We start from the raw sequence: 17996 nt of genomic DNA, 5'->3' as shown, positions 1-17996 counted from the left end.
TGTGTGTGTTTGTGTAAGTGTGTGTGTGTGTGTGTGTGTGTGTGTGTGTGTGTGTGTGTGTGTGTGTGTGTGTGTGTGTGTGTGTGTGTGTGTGTGTGTGTGTGAGGGGAAAGGCTGCAGGCTCCCTCAGTCTGCACACGTCAATGCGGTTTGACTGCCCCAGAGGTCCCTTTGATGATGTGAGCAGGAGAGAGGGCAGGAGAAAGATATGGCCTTAAATGTGCTTCACAAAACAACTCTAGCTAGTCATTTCACACAGGAGGAAGAGGAGTAAAGGAAGGAAAGAAAAGAGTAAAAGTTCCAAAGGGATATGGTTGCCCATTAAAAAAGACATTTTTTGAAGAAAGATAACAGGAGACTATTATGTAATAGCTTGACTGTCCTACCAAAGAAGATTAAAACAACTCTCTTAGAAAGGCATTGATGTACTCATCAAACTCTTGGCAAACAAGCAAATAAGTGCATTTCCCAAAATGTTAAACTATTCCTTTAAGCCTCACACAAACAGTGTTCCTGAGAGTTGGAAAAAGAAGCAAAGCAACTAACTTCCGAACAAATGTATTATGTGTTTTTTTATAACATGTGCAGTCAAGAGAAGATGCAGGAACACAGAGAACCACTCTCACCTGAACTTTGGCCTTACTCTTCCAAGAGAGGCATTTTACGGTTCATACATTCATTCAGAAACACACTCAAATTGTATTATCCCCCAATCACTCCCCATTACAGCCACACTTTAGCAACATGCGAGCATCCGCCTCCCAAAGTCCCCGCCCGTCTCTCCTAATGAACATTATCTCTGCATCCTAAAAGCAATGGAGAGGAGCCGAGGGAGGCCAGATTTAATCAGGGCTATTTACAGCTCACTGTGGGGTCTGCTGGGGCTCTGAGCCAGCCAGCAAGCATGAGCACACACACACACACACACACACACACACACACACACACACACACACACACACACACACACACACACACACACACACACACACACACACACAGACTCAAAGGATAAATTATATAAACACTTTGTACCCATGTTTTGAAAATACTATAACTGATAGCTGGAAGATTGTCAATATAACATGCATTGCACGCCCACAAACACACTAACAGACACCCACATAAACAGGCTTTAATTAAAGCACTTGTGAGGACTTCAGCTTTAACACTCATCCTAACATAAACATTCATAGTTTATTTCGCCTGTTTAGTCTTACCTTACATTATGCTACTAGTTTAGCATTTACTTACTAAACATATAACTCTATCATTCTAACTATTTTACATTTATGTCATATGGAAGTTATTTGGATTGCACGTTTAAAACTTGTAACTTATATGAAGGCCTTTGATACAAGCTATTTATAGAGCCCAATATTACACATTTGCCTCGAGGGTAATTGTACAGCTTATTACAAGTAAAAGTTTCACGTCTCTACAATAGATACTCGCATTGCCTCCTGAAGGGTAAAATATCTATATAAAAACATTCAATGATTAAGAAAATGAAAAATACTCTCAATTTGTAGATTGAAGACAATCATTTAACCCTTTAATCCAAACTTTAAAAAAATGTGTGATACATAAAAACTTGTACTTTTGGTCAGATTTGTTCCTCAAAAGATAAAATGCGTACCTTTGGGTAAGTCTGGTAGTGAAAGTGCTGAAGTGTTTCACATTTGCATAATGATTCATCAATTCACTTCCTACAGCAATAATAATCTTATATCAACCAGAGCGAAAGCACCCTGTCAGCATAAACAGATTAACCTCATATTGTACACAGCTCCATATGTAAGTGCAATGCAAGCATACACACAAACACACACTCTAAATCATGTGTTTCCTCCTCCACAATTCTCCTCCGGGTAAAATTCACAAACACAGCAACTCACAACATCTGCATCTATTTCCCAACAGCTGCATCATCATATTGTATCTCATTTCAGAGGATTAAGTTTGTTTAGTTTACTCCTCTCCAAAAAGCCTCCATACCAGCTTCCCTTTCACCAAACACTGTTTGTTTGCCTTCAGGCAGCATAGTTAGAGACATTGTGCCCTGGTGAAGTGGCCTATTCCCCTGCTGCTTTAATGTTATCATAAATTCATATCACAGGGGACATTTGTGTCTTGGACTGATCGTATGAAATGGGGCTTTCTAAATCCCGGGCTGGTAGCCTGTCACAGCTGGTCATTGTCCTGCTGCTTTGGGGCAGAATCAGTGTCATGGGACCTCCGAGATGTGTAGTGATGAAAACATCCATCCATCCATCTTCCGTAACCGCTTATCCAGTTAAGGGTCGCGGGGGTGATGAAAACATCTCATCATCTATCTTGATGTCTTTCTAATAATTCTATAATTTCATTGTTGCTTGCCTTCAGTCTTTGTCTCCTTTATTTGCACTCTATTGTTCTTTTGTATCATTTATGTACCCGGTCCCTTTTTCACCTCCTCTGATTTCCTCCCTGTGTTCCTCTTCCTACTTTCACTCTTTCTTATGGAATCCTTCTCATACCCTGTTTCTCTCCTCTCATCTCTTTTGAACCGAACAGGCATATAAACCCCTGCTGAGCTCCCAGTGGGTGTGAATTTTTTTTTGGAAAAATGGCAGGAATCTTATCAAGGCTGAACTCAATTAAATGTTCTGATGGGGCCCGCTGCCTCAGAGCATGTCTCCATGCTGCTTCTGAGTGTCCCTGCTGTCCTGCTACATCATGGCTGATTTGGTTTTACTTTAACACTGGAAAGGAAGATGGGTATCTGTGAGTCCCAAGGTTTGCAGTCAAAATGTTTGGATGTCTATGAAGTGAGCAAATTCAACAAGTATGTTCTAATTTTCAGGATACAGTGTGCACACTTTCCATATCTGAGTCCTACTTGGTTAAGTGTTCATGTTAGAAATCATATGACGTAGCACAATTTTTCATGATGTGGAAAATCCACCTCATAGCAAATTATTTCAACCATAAATATGAAAGTATAGGCCCTCCTCCACAGGAAGCCTCCCATGCATAATTGCAATCTTTAATTATTTATTATTATTTATTAGACAAATAATTTAACAATGTGGTGTTTTCTAGATATGTGCAGTAGATATTAACATGTTAGGATAGCAAACTTTATCCATTTGTTTGATTGATTTTAGGAAAAAAAATCCATTACAGGCTGACTGGATGTTTTGTTGAAAGTTCCCAACATGCATTTCTGATTCCATACATTGTAGAGTAGACAGCCATTACTGGAAACGTCAGAAGTGTGTTTTTAGTGTGTGTTTTGCGTGCACTCATTTCTGAGTGTCTGTGTGTGTGTGTTTGAATCTATATTCTGGTAGTAGGCTTGAAAGGCAGGTGTGGCTTTACATTTCATATTTCCAGGTGCACTTACATGAACATGCACACTCATGAATAATAAAGTGAGCCATACTGTAGCCCTTCTCCTGGAAAGACTGTTGTCCCTCTCATTTTCAATAGCAGTGAACCAAAGCATACTATATGTGTGGATCAGTCTCCATTGGTTGATTGGTTACTCACTCACTTGTTGCTAATTGAATTAAATAGAAGATTACAGGGTTCAAATGTCTAAAACACTCTTTTTCAGATAGGCATGCCAAACTTTCCTGGGTGGAAAGGGTTTCATGCTTAAAAAATGCTAGTGAAAAATAAGGAACATTTCGCTAACAAAATGAAATTGCAAGTATTCAATTGTGTGAGCTATCAATTAATCTGCTGATTATTCTCTTGATTAATCATGAAAGCAAGAAATGTATATTAAGAAAATTATTTTTAAAATTCACAATTTCCAAAAGCCAAAGGTAAAGTGTTCAAAGCAGATGTTCAGCCTACAAAGAAAAGCAGCAAAACCATTTCATAGCTTTCATTTATAACCCTGAATGCTCATCTCCTTTTTTTAGCAAAATAAAGTTTACACTTGGCTAAAGTGGAAAAGTAGCGACAAAGTGCAATGAAAACACACTGGGCAAATTAATCATGATGTACATGAAGCGTATGACTTTAATGCCCACTGAAGAGAAGGAACATGCTGGCAGATAAAAACATCAGAACTGTGTGGAGCGATGAGGAGACAGTAATGTTACTCAAATAAATATAAACATCAATAAATGCTACATAATGTTTTCTAAATTGTTTTTCACTGTTTTTTTTTTCACATTTGACTGACACTCATTTTATTTTGACATTTGGTTAAGTACTCTTATTCTGCAATGGTTCAATGGCATCAGACTGGAAAATTAACATTTATGTCGATGAACCAACTGAAACTATTTTGTACATTTGAATGGACACCTGGCTGGTTTCATTCTATGATAATTTGGGAACACTATCTACCACTGAAGATTATAGCCTAATAGGATTGAAAGCTCTAAAACAGATGGACCTAGAAGCAAGATTTATTTGTCAAGATCAAATGCAGTTTCTGGTGTTTGCTTTTGATGAAAAAGAAGTGATTGAGTTGACTGCAACTCTCAACAGAACTGACTTCAATCCACTTCATCATCAGTTTGAATTAAGGTTATACATTGTTCTTTGTATCATTAGTCGGTCTTTCCAAAGTGATTGAACAGAAGGTGAATGGAAAACAAGTCTTGAAGCAAAGAACTGGCCTAGTTAAAACCTCCAACCTCCTGTTATCCGAGCCGTATATTCAAACAGATCCGTACAGTTTCTAAGGGTTGAGCCCAGCTTGCATCGCAGCGTAAAGAACAAGATGTGAAGTAATTATCTGGGGCAGAACAAAAGTCGACAGTGTGATGTTCAACACATGAGCCCCATTGAATAGGTCAGAGATGGAGCATGAAAAGGTTAATGCTGTAGTCCAGACACAGCAGAGACTTATGGTGTTTCTATTTGGGGGTTTTATGATACCAAGATGTTGAAGATCCATGGAGAGCTTATCCTTTTGGATGACTGTTGCCCCTTTTTGATTTTTTTTTTGGAGTTGTGACAGAGCTTTGAATAAAATACTCTCAGCATAACAGTTCAGTCTTTAGGATCACGAAAAAACACCAGAACTTTGGCAAAAATGTTGCAGTGAAATTAATTAATTTAAATGGAAAGTCCTGCAAATTCATTCAGTTCACAAATAGCAAGAAGTGTTGACCTTTGAGTACTAAATTGAGGAAGCTGTTGTAGGTAAAAACACTGGGGTTAGCTAGCCCAGCGAGTTGGCCTTTCCCTACATTAATAAGCCTCTCTTAAGGATACACAGATGAACTTTAGGATATGTGTAATCATATATAGCAAACAAACATAGTGTGTGTGTGTGTGTGTGTGTGTGTGTGTGTGTGTGTGTGTGTGTGTGTGTGTGTGTGTGTGTGTGTGTGTGTGTGTGTGTGTGTGTGTGTCTGACTGAGAGGTTTGTGTTATGTCACCATGACTAAGGCAGTGGCTGACCTCAGCACACCTGACTCAGGCTGCTGCGTGGCTGGCGGCCAACCCCTCATCCTGAAATCACATGTCCGCAAGCACACACAGACAAACAAGCAGACAAATGATCAAACACACACGTACAAACAAGCAGACAAAACAAAACACAAACATCTGCACACACACACACACACACACACACACACACACACACACACACACACACACACACACACACACACACACACACACACACACACACAGGTGAGGGTGGGCACATTTAAAAAACCACAAAGGACACAAAAAGCAGAAATTCAGATGAGCATGCATATGCTGAAACTGTGTGTCTTGAGAGGAAAGCACAAGAGCTTAAGGGAAAAAGAATGAAAAAATAGATAAACTTGTTGAGATCAATTTGATGGTCACAAAAACATTCTAAATAAAAGTATTTAAAAAAATGTAAAGCCCAAAGATTAAATTGTGTGTGATTGTGTAAAATGAATCAGCTATTGTTTTTTTATTGATTAATTAATGAATTAGCAATTGAGAAATGTTTTGCCTATAAAATGTCAGAAAATAATGATAAATGTAATGTAATAATGATTATTTTTGCCTATAAAATGTCAGAAAATAATTAATACAATAACAATTTCCAGAAGCCCAAGGTAAAGTCTTCAAATTAGATGTTTAGCAGCAGCAAAAGCATATTTTATAGCTTTCTTTTCTAACCCTGCTAGGACTGTATGTGTGTTGTATGACCTCTGGGTAAAGTGAGTGTTGTTTACACTGTAGATTCTACTCATGATACAAATAAACACAAAATTTGTACTCATTGAAGTCTATAAAAGTAATTTCTTCAAACCAATATGACATATTTATTTATTATCTAATGCATTATTATAATCATTTATTGTGGGGCAGTTGTGTGATAGTCCGGCAACCTGTCCAGGGTGTACCCTGCCTTCCCCCAGTGTCAGCTGGGATGGTCTCCAGCCCCCCTGCGAACCTGAACAGAATAAGCAGTTAAGATAATGACAACACAGTCAACAACCATTCGCTACACACACACACACACACACACACTGGAGAGCATTATGGGACTCAGTTAAAGGGAATGGACGCAAAACGTGATTCAAATTGAGAAAAACCCAAATCAGCAAAAAAAAAAGGAATTCTTTGCTTGTTGTGTTTAAGATCTTATGTCAGTTCTTTTTCAGCAATGCATTTGTCCACAAGGGTATTGAATAATTTGGGTCTATCGCTCCTTTTCCTGTTACTTGTCATGACCCGCATCTCATCCCTATAATTGTAAATGTGCATGTTGTCCTTCTCCTGCACCAGACAATACAAAATATAAATTGCACCAAAACAGTCAGGCACTCACAGATCTCTGATGAGTTACACTGTCAGAGAGGGTGACTTATGTGACTCATATTGGCCCATTTGCTACTCTGACCTGTTGGCCAACCCTTTTTGGACACAGAAACCAATACTTTTCCATTTTCATTATTTCAAAATGTCACCTTGGAACAGGCACGAATACAGACATAAATTGCATTTCTATGGCCTGACCTGTCATACTGGCATGGGCCGACATTAAACCCCAGATTAAAAAAAAGACATAATTAGTATTATCCATCCATCCATCCATCCATTTTCCGTAACCTGCTTATCCAGTTAAGGGTCGCAGGGGTGCTGGAGCCGATCTCAGCTGGCAATGGGCGAAGGCAGGGTACTCACTGGACAGGTCGCCAGCCTATCACAGGGCTGACATATATAGACAAACAACCATTCACGCTCACATTCACACCTACGGGCAATTTAGAGTCTTCAATGCACCTAAGCTGCATGTCTTTGGACTGTGGGAGGAAGCCGGAGAACCCGGAGAGAACCCATGCTGACACGGGGAGAACGTGCAAACTCCACACAGAAGGTTGTCCAGCCCGGGAATTGAACCCGGGCAGTGCTAACCACTACACCACCGTGCAGCCCTATAATTAGTATTATCATTATTATTATTATTATTATGCAGAGTAAGTTGATTCTTATTAGTCATAAATAGAAAGTTCATTTTCAGGATTGAGGTACAGTACTGGAGAAATCTGAGAAAAATAGATTAAATAGAATTCATGAAAATTCACCAAATTCACCAAACGTATGAAATAAGTGTTGTAGTATAAACAGCCGGTGATATGACGCTGTATAAAACTGAAGTTATTCAACATTTTTCCAAATAAAAATGTACTAAAACTATGTAAAAGCAAATTTGCCCAAAATAAGTACCATAGTATAACCAACAGGGGACCACTGACGTGTGAAGTGATTTTGGTGGCACTTGTCTGCATAAGTAATTCAGTTATTTAATACATTTAATGCAACTCAAAATTAACTTGTTGACTTTTTGTTTCATTGTATAAACGTTTCCAGCTGGACTGTTGTTTACCTGGTTCGTGGGAATTATGAAAGAGCCTTCAAGTTGGAATGGTATGGAAGGGCATGGCTGTTTTCTCAAACAGTATGGCCTTCTACATACTACCGATGAAGGCAGTATGCAGTACATACTCCATACTGCGTTTGTCAGTATGCAGTAACACCATTGCAATATTATAAAAAAAACAATTTATTGAGCTTTGAAAAATGTTTTTGTATATGACCAGTGATTGTTTACTTTATAAGATACTGCATGTTTTAGCTTCCCCATCTCCTTAAATAATTATCATTATGTGATACTATGGATACAATTATGGATACAATCTTCACGTCCTTTTGGTAAATTAATTAGTGAACCTTTTTTTTTATTTGTGAACCAATATCAAAATCTTGTTAAACAATAAAATGTCTCGCGTTATATAGTCAAACTGAACTGGTGTGTGGAAATGTCTTTGTTCAAAAGAGCAAAGGAAAGGGAAAAATAAATGAATCGATTAATTAAAAATAGCTGCATGCAAACCTACATTTTAGGATACAGGGTTACCTCCATGTGAAGTTCTGTTCATTCCGTTCGTTTAAAATCTTGTTTAAACAATTAAATGTCTCACGATATAACTGATACATTTAATGTTTAAACAAGCCTATATGATTTAGGAATTTTAGGACTGAGGAAATGGTAAGCCGAGAACGTATAGGTTGAGTGATAAAGTTAATTTACACAATGTGACACAAATTCACCTTCATGCTTGGGTTGAGACATGTCAAGATTCTGCTGCTACTGAGCATGGTGGATGAAATGTGATAAGTATGTGTACGCTAAGAAGGATTTTAAAATGCATTGGGCGTACGTAAGAAACAATGAGTCCGACCCTCTGGATGATGTATGTCAAAAAAGTCATAAAAAATGTCTTTATATAGTATGTGTCAAAAGTCATAGTATATCGGAAAAAGTCATAAAAAAGCCATAGTAAAGGATGTCACAAAATATCATAAAAAAGGCACAGGCTTCGAAAAAAGTAATGAAAGAATCATAGTATGCTACGTTAAAAAAGTAATTGGATAGTATGTCGGTCAGTACAGTATAGTATGTTGAAAAAAGTCATAGTATACCATGTTAAAAAAAAATCATTATATAGTATGTTTTGTAAAACTCATAGTATAGTGTGTTAAAATAGAACAAAAAACGTCTTCACTTGCATTCAGATATATAGACCTTTATCAGGTTCTTATGGCACAGTTTGTCAAAGGAAATCATAAACTCGTAGTGTAGTATCTCATAAAATGTCAAAAGTGTAGTATTTTCAAATAAGGAATAAAACAGTCATAGTATGTTGAAAAAGGCATAAATAGTTAATAATGATATTGTGTGTCCAGAAAAGGCAAATTATAGAATGTCGCAAAGTCATTTTGGATTATGTTGAAAAAAGTCCTAAAAAGTTACAGTATTCTATTTAAAAAAAAAGCTTTAAAAGTAATAGTGTAGTTTGTCCAAATAAGATGTAAAAAACTTAAGTATGTCGATTGAATGCATAAAAAGTAACTAAATAGTATGTCGAAAGGCATAAAACAATCATAGTATACAATGTCAAAACAATTAATAGATATATAAATATCAAAAGTAGTATTGTATGTTGAAAAAAGTCATAGTATATTGAAAAAATCATGAAGTCATATTGTAGTATGTAGAAAAAAGTCATAGTATGTTGAAAAAAGTCATAAAGTCAGATTATAGTATGTCGAAAAAAGTCATAGTATAGAATGTCGAAAAAAGTCATAGTATAGCATGTCGAAAAAAGTCATAGTATATTGAAAAAAGTCATAATATAGTATGTTGAAAAAAGTCATAGTATAGCATGTCGAAAAAAGTCATAAAAAAAATCATAGTATAGTATGTCGAATAAAGTCATGAAAAAGTCATAGTATAGCATGTCGAAAAAAGAGATAGTATAGCATGTCGAAAAAAGTCATAAAAAAGTCATAGTATAGCATGTCGAACAAAGTCATTAAAAAGTCATAGTATAGTATGTTGAAAAAAGTCATAGTATAGTATGTTGAAAAAAGTCATATTATAGCATGTCGAAAAAGGTCATGAAAAGTAATAGTATACCATGTTGAAAAAAAGGCAAAGAATAGTTTTTCGAAATAATTCGGATTATAGAATGTCGAAAAAAGTCATAGTATAGTATGTCGAAAAAAGCCATAGTATAGCATGTCAAAAAAAGTCATAGTATAGCATGTCGAAAAAAGTCAGTCTAGGATGTTGAAAAAGTCATAGTATAGCATGTTGAAAAAAGTCATAAAAAGTCATAGTATAGCATGTTGAAAAAAGTCATAAAAAGTCATAGTATAGCATGTTGAAAAAAGTCATAAAACAGTCATAGTATAGTATGTTGCCAGCTGAGGTGGCTCGGGCATCTGATCAGGATGCCTCCTGGACGCCTCCCTCTAGAGGTTTTCCAGGCACGTCCAACTGGTAAGAGGCCCCGGGGTAGACCCAGAACACGCTGGAGAGATTATACAGTATATCTCGTCTGGCCTGGGAACGCCTCGGGGTTCCCCAGGAGGAGCTGGAAAGTGTTGCTGGGGAGAAGGACGTCTGGAGGACCCTCCTTAGCTTGCTGCCCCCGCGACCCGGCCCCGGATAAGCGGAAGGAAATGGATGGATGGATAGCATAGCAAGTCATAAAAAAGTCATAGTATAGTATGTCGAAAAAAGTCATAGTATAGCATGTCGAAAAAGTCATAAAAAAGTCATAGTATAGAATATTGAAAAGTCTCAGTATAGCATGTTGAAAAAAATCATAGTATAGTATGTCGAAAAAAGTCATAAAAAAGTCAGTATAGTATGTCGAAAAAAATCATAAAAAAGTCAGTATAGTATGTTGAAAAAAGTCATAGTATATTATGTTGAAAAAAGTCATAGTATAGCATGTCGAAAAAAGTCATAGTATAGCATGTTGGAAAAAGTCATAGTATAGCATGTTGAAAAAAGTCATGAAAAAGTCATAGTATAGCATGTTGAAAAAAGTCATAATAAAGTCATAGTATAGTATGTCGAAAAAAGTCAAAGTATAGCATGTTGAAAAAAGTCATAGTATAGCATGTCGAAAAAAGTCATAGTACAGTATGTTGGAAAAAAGTCATAAAAGAGTCATAGTATAGTACGTTGAAAAAAGTCATAAAAAAGTCATAGTATATTACGTTGAAAAAGTCATAGAAAATTAAAAAGTATAGTATGTTGAAAAAAGTCATAGTATAGTATGTCGAAAAAAGTCATAGTATAGTATGTCGAAAAAAGTCATAAAAAAGTCATAGTATAGTATGTTGAAAAAAGTCATAGTATAGTATGTTGAAAAAAGTCATAGTATAGTATGTCGAAAAAAGTCATAGTATAGTATGTTGAAAAAAGTCATAATATAGTATGTTGAAAAAAGTCATAGTATAGCATGTCGAAAAAAGTCATAGTATAGTACGTTGAAAAAAAAAAAGTCATAAAAAAAAAGTCATAGTATAGTACGTTAGAAAAAAGTCTCTAAAAAGTCATAGTAAAAAAAAAGTCATACAAAAGTCATATTATAGTACGTTGAAAAAAGTCATAAAAAGTCATAGTATAGTATGTTGAAAAAAGTCATGAAAAGGTCATAGTATAGCATGTTGAAAAAAGTCATAGTATAGTATGTTGAAAAAAGTCATAGTATAGTACGTTGAAAAAAGTCATTAAAAAGTCATAGTATAGTATGTCGAAAAAAGTCATAGTATAGCATGTTGAAAAAAGTCATAGTATAGTATGTTGAAAAAAGTCATAATATAGTATGTTGAAAAAAGTCATAGTATAGTATGTTGAAAAAAGTCATAAAAGTATGTTGAAAAAAGTCATAAAAAAGTCATAGTATAGTACGTTGAAAAAAGTCATACAAAAGTCATATTATAGTACGTTGAAAAAAGTCATAAAAAGTCATAGTATAGTATGCACAAAAAAGTCATAGTATAGTATGTCGAAAAAAGTCATAGTATAGCATGTCGAAAAAAGTCATAGTATAGTATGTTGAAAAAAGTCATAAAAAAGTCATAGTATAGTACGTTGAAAAAAGTCATACAAAAGTCATATTATAGTACGTTGAAAAAAGTCATAAAAAGTCATAGTATAGTATGCACAAAAAAGTCATAGTATAGTATGTCGAAAAAAGTCATAGTATAGCATGTTGAAAAAAGTCATAGTATAGTATGTTGAAAAAAGTCATAAAAAAGTCATAGTATAGTATGTTGAAAAAAGTCGTTGAAAAAAAAAGTCATACAAAAGTCATATTATAGTACGTTGAAAAAAGTCATAAAAAAGTCATAGTATAGCATGTCGAAAAAAGTCATAAAAAAGTCATAGTATAGCATGTCGAAAAAAGTCATTGTATTTTGAAAAGTCATAATATAGTATGTTGAAAAAAGTCATAGTATAGTACGTTGAAAAAAGTCATAAAAAAGTCATAGTATAGCATGTCGAAAAAAGTCATTGTATAATATGTTGAAAAAATCATAGTATAGTATGTCGAATAAAGTCATAAAAAAGTCACAGTATAGTATGTTGAAAAAAGTCAAAAAAGTCATAGTATAGCATGTTGAAAAAAGTTATAGTATAGTATGTTGAAAAAAGTCATAGTATAGCATGTCGAAAAAAGTCATAGTATAGCATGTTGAAAAAAGTCATTGTATTTTGAAAAAAGTCATAATATAGTATGTTGAAAAAAGTCATAATATAGTATGTTGAAAAAAGTCATAATATAGTATGTTGAAAAAAGTCATAGTATAGCATGTTGAAAAAAGTCATAATATAGTATGTTGAAAAAAGTCATAGTATAGTACATTGAAAAAAGTCATAAAAAAGTCATAGTATAGTATGTCTAAAAAAGTCATAGTATAGTATGTTGAAAAAAGTCATAGTATAGCATGTTGAAAAAAGTCATAATATAGTATGTTGAAAAAAGTCATAGTATAGCATGTTGAAAAAAGTCATAGTATAGTATGTTGAAAAAAGTCATAAAAAAGTCATAGTATAAAAAAGTCATAGTATGTCATAAAAAAAAGTCATAAAAAAGTCATAGTATAGCATGTCGAAAAAAATCATAAAAAAGTCATAGTATAGCATGTCGAAAAAAGTCACAGTATAGCATGTCGAAAAAAGTAATAGTATAGCATGTCGAAAGAAGTCATAAAAAAGTCATATAAAAGTCATCGTATAGTACGTTGAAAAAAGTCATTAAAAAGTCATAGTATAGTATGTCGAAAATTTCATAAAAAAGTCATAATATAGTATTTCGAAAAAGTAATAGTATAGTATACTGAAAATAAGTCATAGTATAGCATGTTGAAAAAAGTCATAATATAGTATGTTGAAAAAAGAATAAAAGTATTTGAAAATAAGTCATAGTTGAGTAAAGACTAATAATCATTTATGTATTTAACTTTTTAAAGTAAATCATGTAATAACTCTTTTTGTTGAAATTGTAAACACAGTCACCTGATGTTTAGTTTATAAACATATTTTTTTTAAACTGAACTCATACTAATAAAATTGAAATATTCTTCTGGTTTTACTGCACTGGCTCCTTTTATTTTATGCTGCAAAACTCCTGTTTTGATCCAGCGTTGCTTGAACAAATATTCTACATATCGTATTTTCATGTATTTTTGTAGCTTCTTTTGTAGAATTTTGTATAAATTATTTGTTTGGAGAGAAAATCAGGTCTTACGTTTTTATCCAAAGCGACTTTCAATGAGTGCAGCCAACCATGTGAATACAACCCCAAAATTGAGAGAATCATGCAAATATGCTGAAATGCTTGTACAAGTTGTACATTTAGCAACAATAGGCGAAAGAAAAAAACATTTGTGTTATACTTGATGTTTTAGACTGTGATAGAGGATGATCTGCTCTCTTGATGTCAATGGGGAATGGGTTGTAGAAATAATAATAATTAAGCAATAATTAGCTAGTTTTCAAAGGGATTTTAAGGGGAACAAAACAGGATGAAACCAAAATAAACAATACAACAACAATAGAAAAAAATGCTAACAGTCTAAAAATATAACGTTTTTATGGCATACTGTATTATGACTTTTTCTATTACACTAGACCTTTTTAAACCATACTATACTATGCATTTTTCCATGACATACTATACAATAACTTCTTATGACATATTTTTGGCATTTTTATGACTTTATTTCAGGACATACAATACTATGACATTATTTTATAACAATTATTATTTTTGACATTCTGTACAATAACATTTTTAGGACTTGTTTGAAATACTATACTATCCATCTTTTGTATACATACTAAATTATTATTCTTAAAGCATACAATATTATGTATTATCGTATGACCTTTTGATGACATGCTTTTCTATAATATACTACATTATTAACAAGGTATATGATACTATGTTAAAATATATTATCAATATATATAAAATATACAGTTTTCATGAATTTTTCATGACATACTATTTTTCATGGCATACTAAACTATTACATTTTTAAGAGACTCCTTTATAACAAAAATTAATTGCATACACTTCTATGACTTTTCAATGACATTTTTGTAAGAATTTCACAAGTCGACAAATTTATTTAATTTATTTCTATGACATACTGTTACGATTTCATGATTGTCATGTCATACTAAACTGTGACATTTTCTATGAGTTTAAAAAAATACTTTTTTATGGCGTATTGATGTTTTTATGACCTAAAAACGTATTTCATGGCATACTATACTAGACATTTTTATTACATACTGTAATATTACATTTTTTATAATGTTTTTCTGGCATATCTTACCATACGTTATTTTATAATTTACTATAAAATTAAATGTTTATTACTTGTTGATGAGATACTTCCTTTGACATTTTCTTATAGCCTTCTATTACATACTATGTAATGACATTTGTATGACTTACTATACTATGACATTTCATGACATTCTTTGATGACACACTATGCTATTACATTTTATAATTTTTTTCATAACCCACTATTTTATGACATAATCTTTATTTTTTGGGGTATATTTTACTCTGAATTTTTATGGTATACCATTCTTGACATTTTTATGGCATGGTGTTTTTGTTTTTTTTACTGAAACAATAATCAAAGTATGAAGCTAATGTTTTTCTTCATTGGTGTTTCCTCATTCAGAGTTTGTCCAGCATCCTCTGCCTGTCTTAGATGCGGTCTCGGATGCGGCTGAGCTCCCTCTGGTTCTCAAACTGCTTTTCCAGCGTTTACTGGAGGATGGAGGAAAAATCAGACACACATTATTTCAAATGTAAACAACGTCATAAGCCAATGGATATGCGGTTTCCAGCTCGGTGCAGACAGTTGTTTTTCCAGTTCCTCTTCACCTTGATCCAGTCTGCTGCTCCTTACCCAACACCTTGTGTCTTTTTTCTCAGAACCAACTAAGAAGACAATTGTGCTAAAATGGGCTGTAAATTTAGCTTAAGGTTTTCTGAAGTTCTGTCCATCGGAGATAATGATATCCTTGGGATGTTACATCACACTAAAGGATGTCTAAACATCCATGTCTATTACTAACCATATCCTATAATTTTATGAATATTCAAGAAGTTCCTAAATGCAGTTTTGAACTAAATCGAAGAAATAGGTGAAAATGTACTATTCTGTACCCTCCCACCAATGGGCTGAGCCAATATATTGATCAATTTCATCACCATTTTCTGTGTAAAATTTCTGTTTGAAACTTAAATTACTAATGATTATTAGTTAGCGATTCTCTCCAATTTTCATTTGTTGTTTTGTAATGAAACTCTTGTGTTAGTATATTTTGTAAAACATTAAAGCCAAGTGACAATAATGAAAGCATTTATACTTTAATAAGTGACTTTGTGAACCTTGCTAACATCAGCTCATCCAGCAGATTAAAAAGACGACCTGAGAGACCACACACACACACGATGCATGCTGCCTCCAAGCTAGCCTGACCTCACCGACTAAATGTGTCAAGTAGAAGGCCTTCGTTCTGATGCTGATGCTCCCACTGAGGCACTATTTCCACTCAACCTATCCACACAGCTGACTCTCTCTCTCTGTCTGGTCTATACATCTGTGGTGTTGTTGCTTTCGTCTGTCTGTCTCTGTGTCTCTCTGCAGTGATCATAGCTGACAGCTCAGAACATGACGCCATCGCCGGATGCGCTCCAGCATGCAGAGAGAGGGAAATCCCTATGAAATAAATATTACACACACTCAACTCAGGGAGATGGACAGGGAACAACCTGCCCTGCTGATTCGTCCACATTTAACCCTCACGCTGCCGAGTCCATGTCTGTGGAGTAAAAGATACACAAGAGAAGGAAGAGGCAAAATGGGAGAAAGAAAGACAGTGTGTGCAAGTCTGTGTATGCGCTTGTGAGCGTACAAGTGTGAGTTTAAGTGAAGCAGGCAGAGCTTGGTGCCTTCGCTTTCTTTTTATACACAAGCAGGATGGAGAATCCATGTACCCTGTCAGCTTGGGACAGTCTGCGCAACACACGCACACACACACAAATTAAGTGTGGGATGCCTTGGAGGAGAGCGGTGGAGACAGCAGAGGTGTAAAAGCCTTTCTTCTCTTTGTTCAGGCATCAGATGGAGGACAGAATGTAAATAAAGGAACCAAAAAAAATAGAATTAATAAATGTTTTGTTTTTTTCATCAAAACAGCTATGCTTTGTCCCAAAAGACAAAAACACACACATTGTAGCATTTGCAAGGACATTTTAATGACCTGCATGCATTCAGTTGAGGTTTAGCTCTATCTTAACCCTGTTCCTAAACAAAACCTAATCCATTCCCATATCTTAACCAACAACTCAAAAATCTGTGTAGTCACTGAGGGAACAGACCAACATGTCCTCAAAACCTAAAACATCAGTGGCTACAAAGTAGCTTCAGCTAGACACGCTTTATACACATTACATTTGTTGTATTCCTTCTCCCAATCTAACAACTTATATATGTAATCAATAAATGATGTTGTCCTTGCAAACACAAATTAAGTATACCTGAGCAGACAGTCATTTAGGTTTGTTGCAGCACCACTAAACAGCGTTTTGAACAGTGAGCTATGTTTTATGGAAAGACAAAAATGATCCTCACACACATTTCAATTTTTTATTTTTATTGTTTACAGTATAGGCAACATGTACAAAATATAAAATCTGGAAATTCTTCTTTATCTTCTTGCAAGTTTTCTCCCCCCCTCTCTTTGACCTTCAACAGTCTTCACAGTCACTCTGTAGGACAAAGCTTCCTGAAAGATGTCACCAGTCCAGGCACAGTCTGTCACACATGAATGACTGGAGGGCAGCTAACCAGCCAAAGAGGAAGATATTCCAGCAAAAAAATGTTTACCAGTGGCACTAGTCTTGAGTAGCTATAAGGATATTGTAAAAAAGAAAATACTTAAGTTTGTGTCATGCAGATTTTACACTGCAGTCAGGACATTAATGTGAAATGACAAGCCGGTGCAGCATTACTTCTGCGTTTTGCAGTCCATCTTAATGTGAGTCTGAACAAAAGTGCTTTTACAACATCAAGAGGGGCTCATCTGCCATAAAAAACTGGGCAACTTGTGCTCCTGTACAACTCCAGTTATGAAATTGAAGATGGGTGAGGGGGAAAGAAAAATCAAGACAAGACTAATACAATTCCCTGAGTTAAGTAACTGGGCCATATTCCCCATCACTTCCACTTCACAATTCTGCAGCGGAAGCGGGTTAACGGAGTGGGAGGTGAATACAGCAGAAGAAAAGAGTTAGAGGTAGAAGGAATAGAAGATGCATAAGTAAACAGACAGGAGAGGAGAACAAGTAATACATGAGGAGTGCAGGAGAAAGAAGGGGAGCGAAGTCTGAGGAACAAACAGATGTCGTAGAAGGAAAAAGGAAAAGAGAGCAAAAGGGAGAGATGATAGAATAGAAGACGGGGACCTGAGAGGAGAATACCAGAAAAGAGGGCTGAAGCAGAAAATATGTAGGGATGAACAAAAAAAAAGGGAACGGAAGCAAACGGTTGGATGGCGTGAAAGACAAGGATGGGAGGACAGTGAGTCATCAGGCCTCAGCCAAGAGGTTTCTCTTTGAATTAAACATGAACTCAAAAATAAAAAATCTGACTTT

This window comes from Anoplopoma fimbria, chromosome 4 (assembly GCF_027596085.1).
Source record: "Anoplopoma fimbria isolate UVic2021 breed Golden Eagle Sablefish chromosome 4, Afim_UVic_2022, whole genome shotgun sequence".
NCBI lineage: Eukaryota > Metazoa > Chordata > Actinopteri > Perciformes > Anoplopomatidae > Anoplopoma > Anoplopoma fimbria.
Note: the sequence above shows the minus strand (reverse complement) of the source record.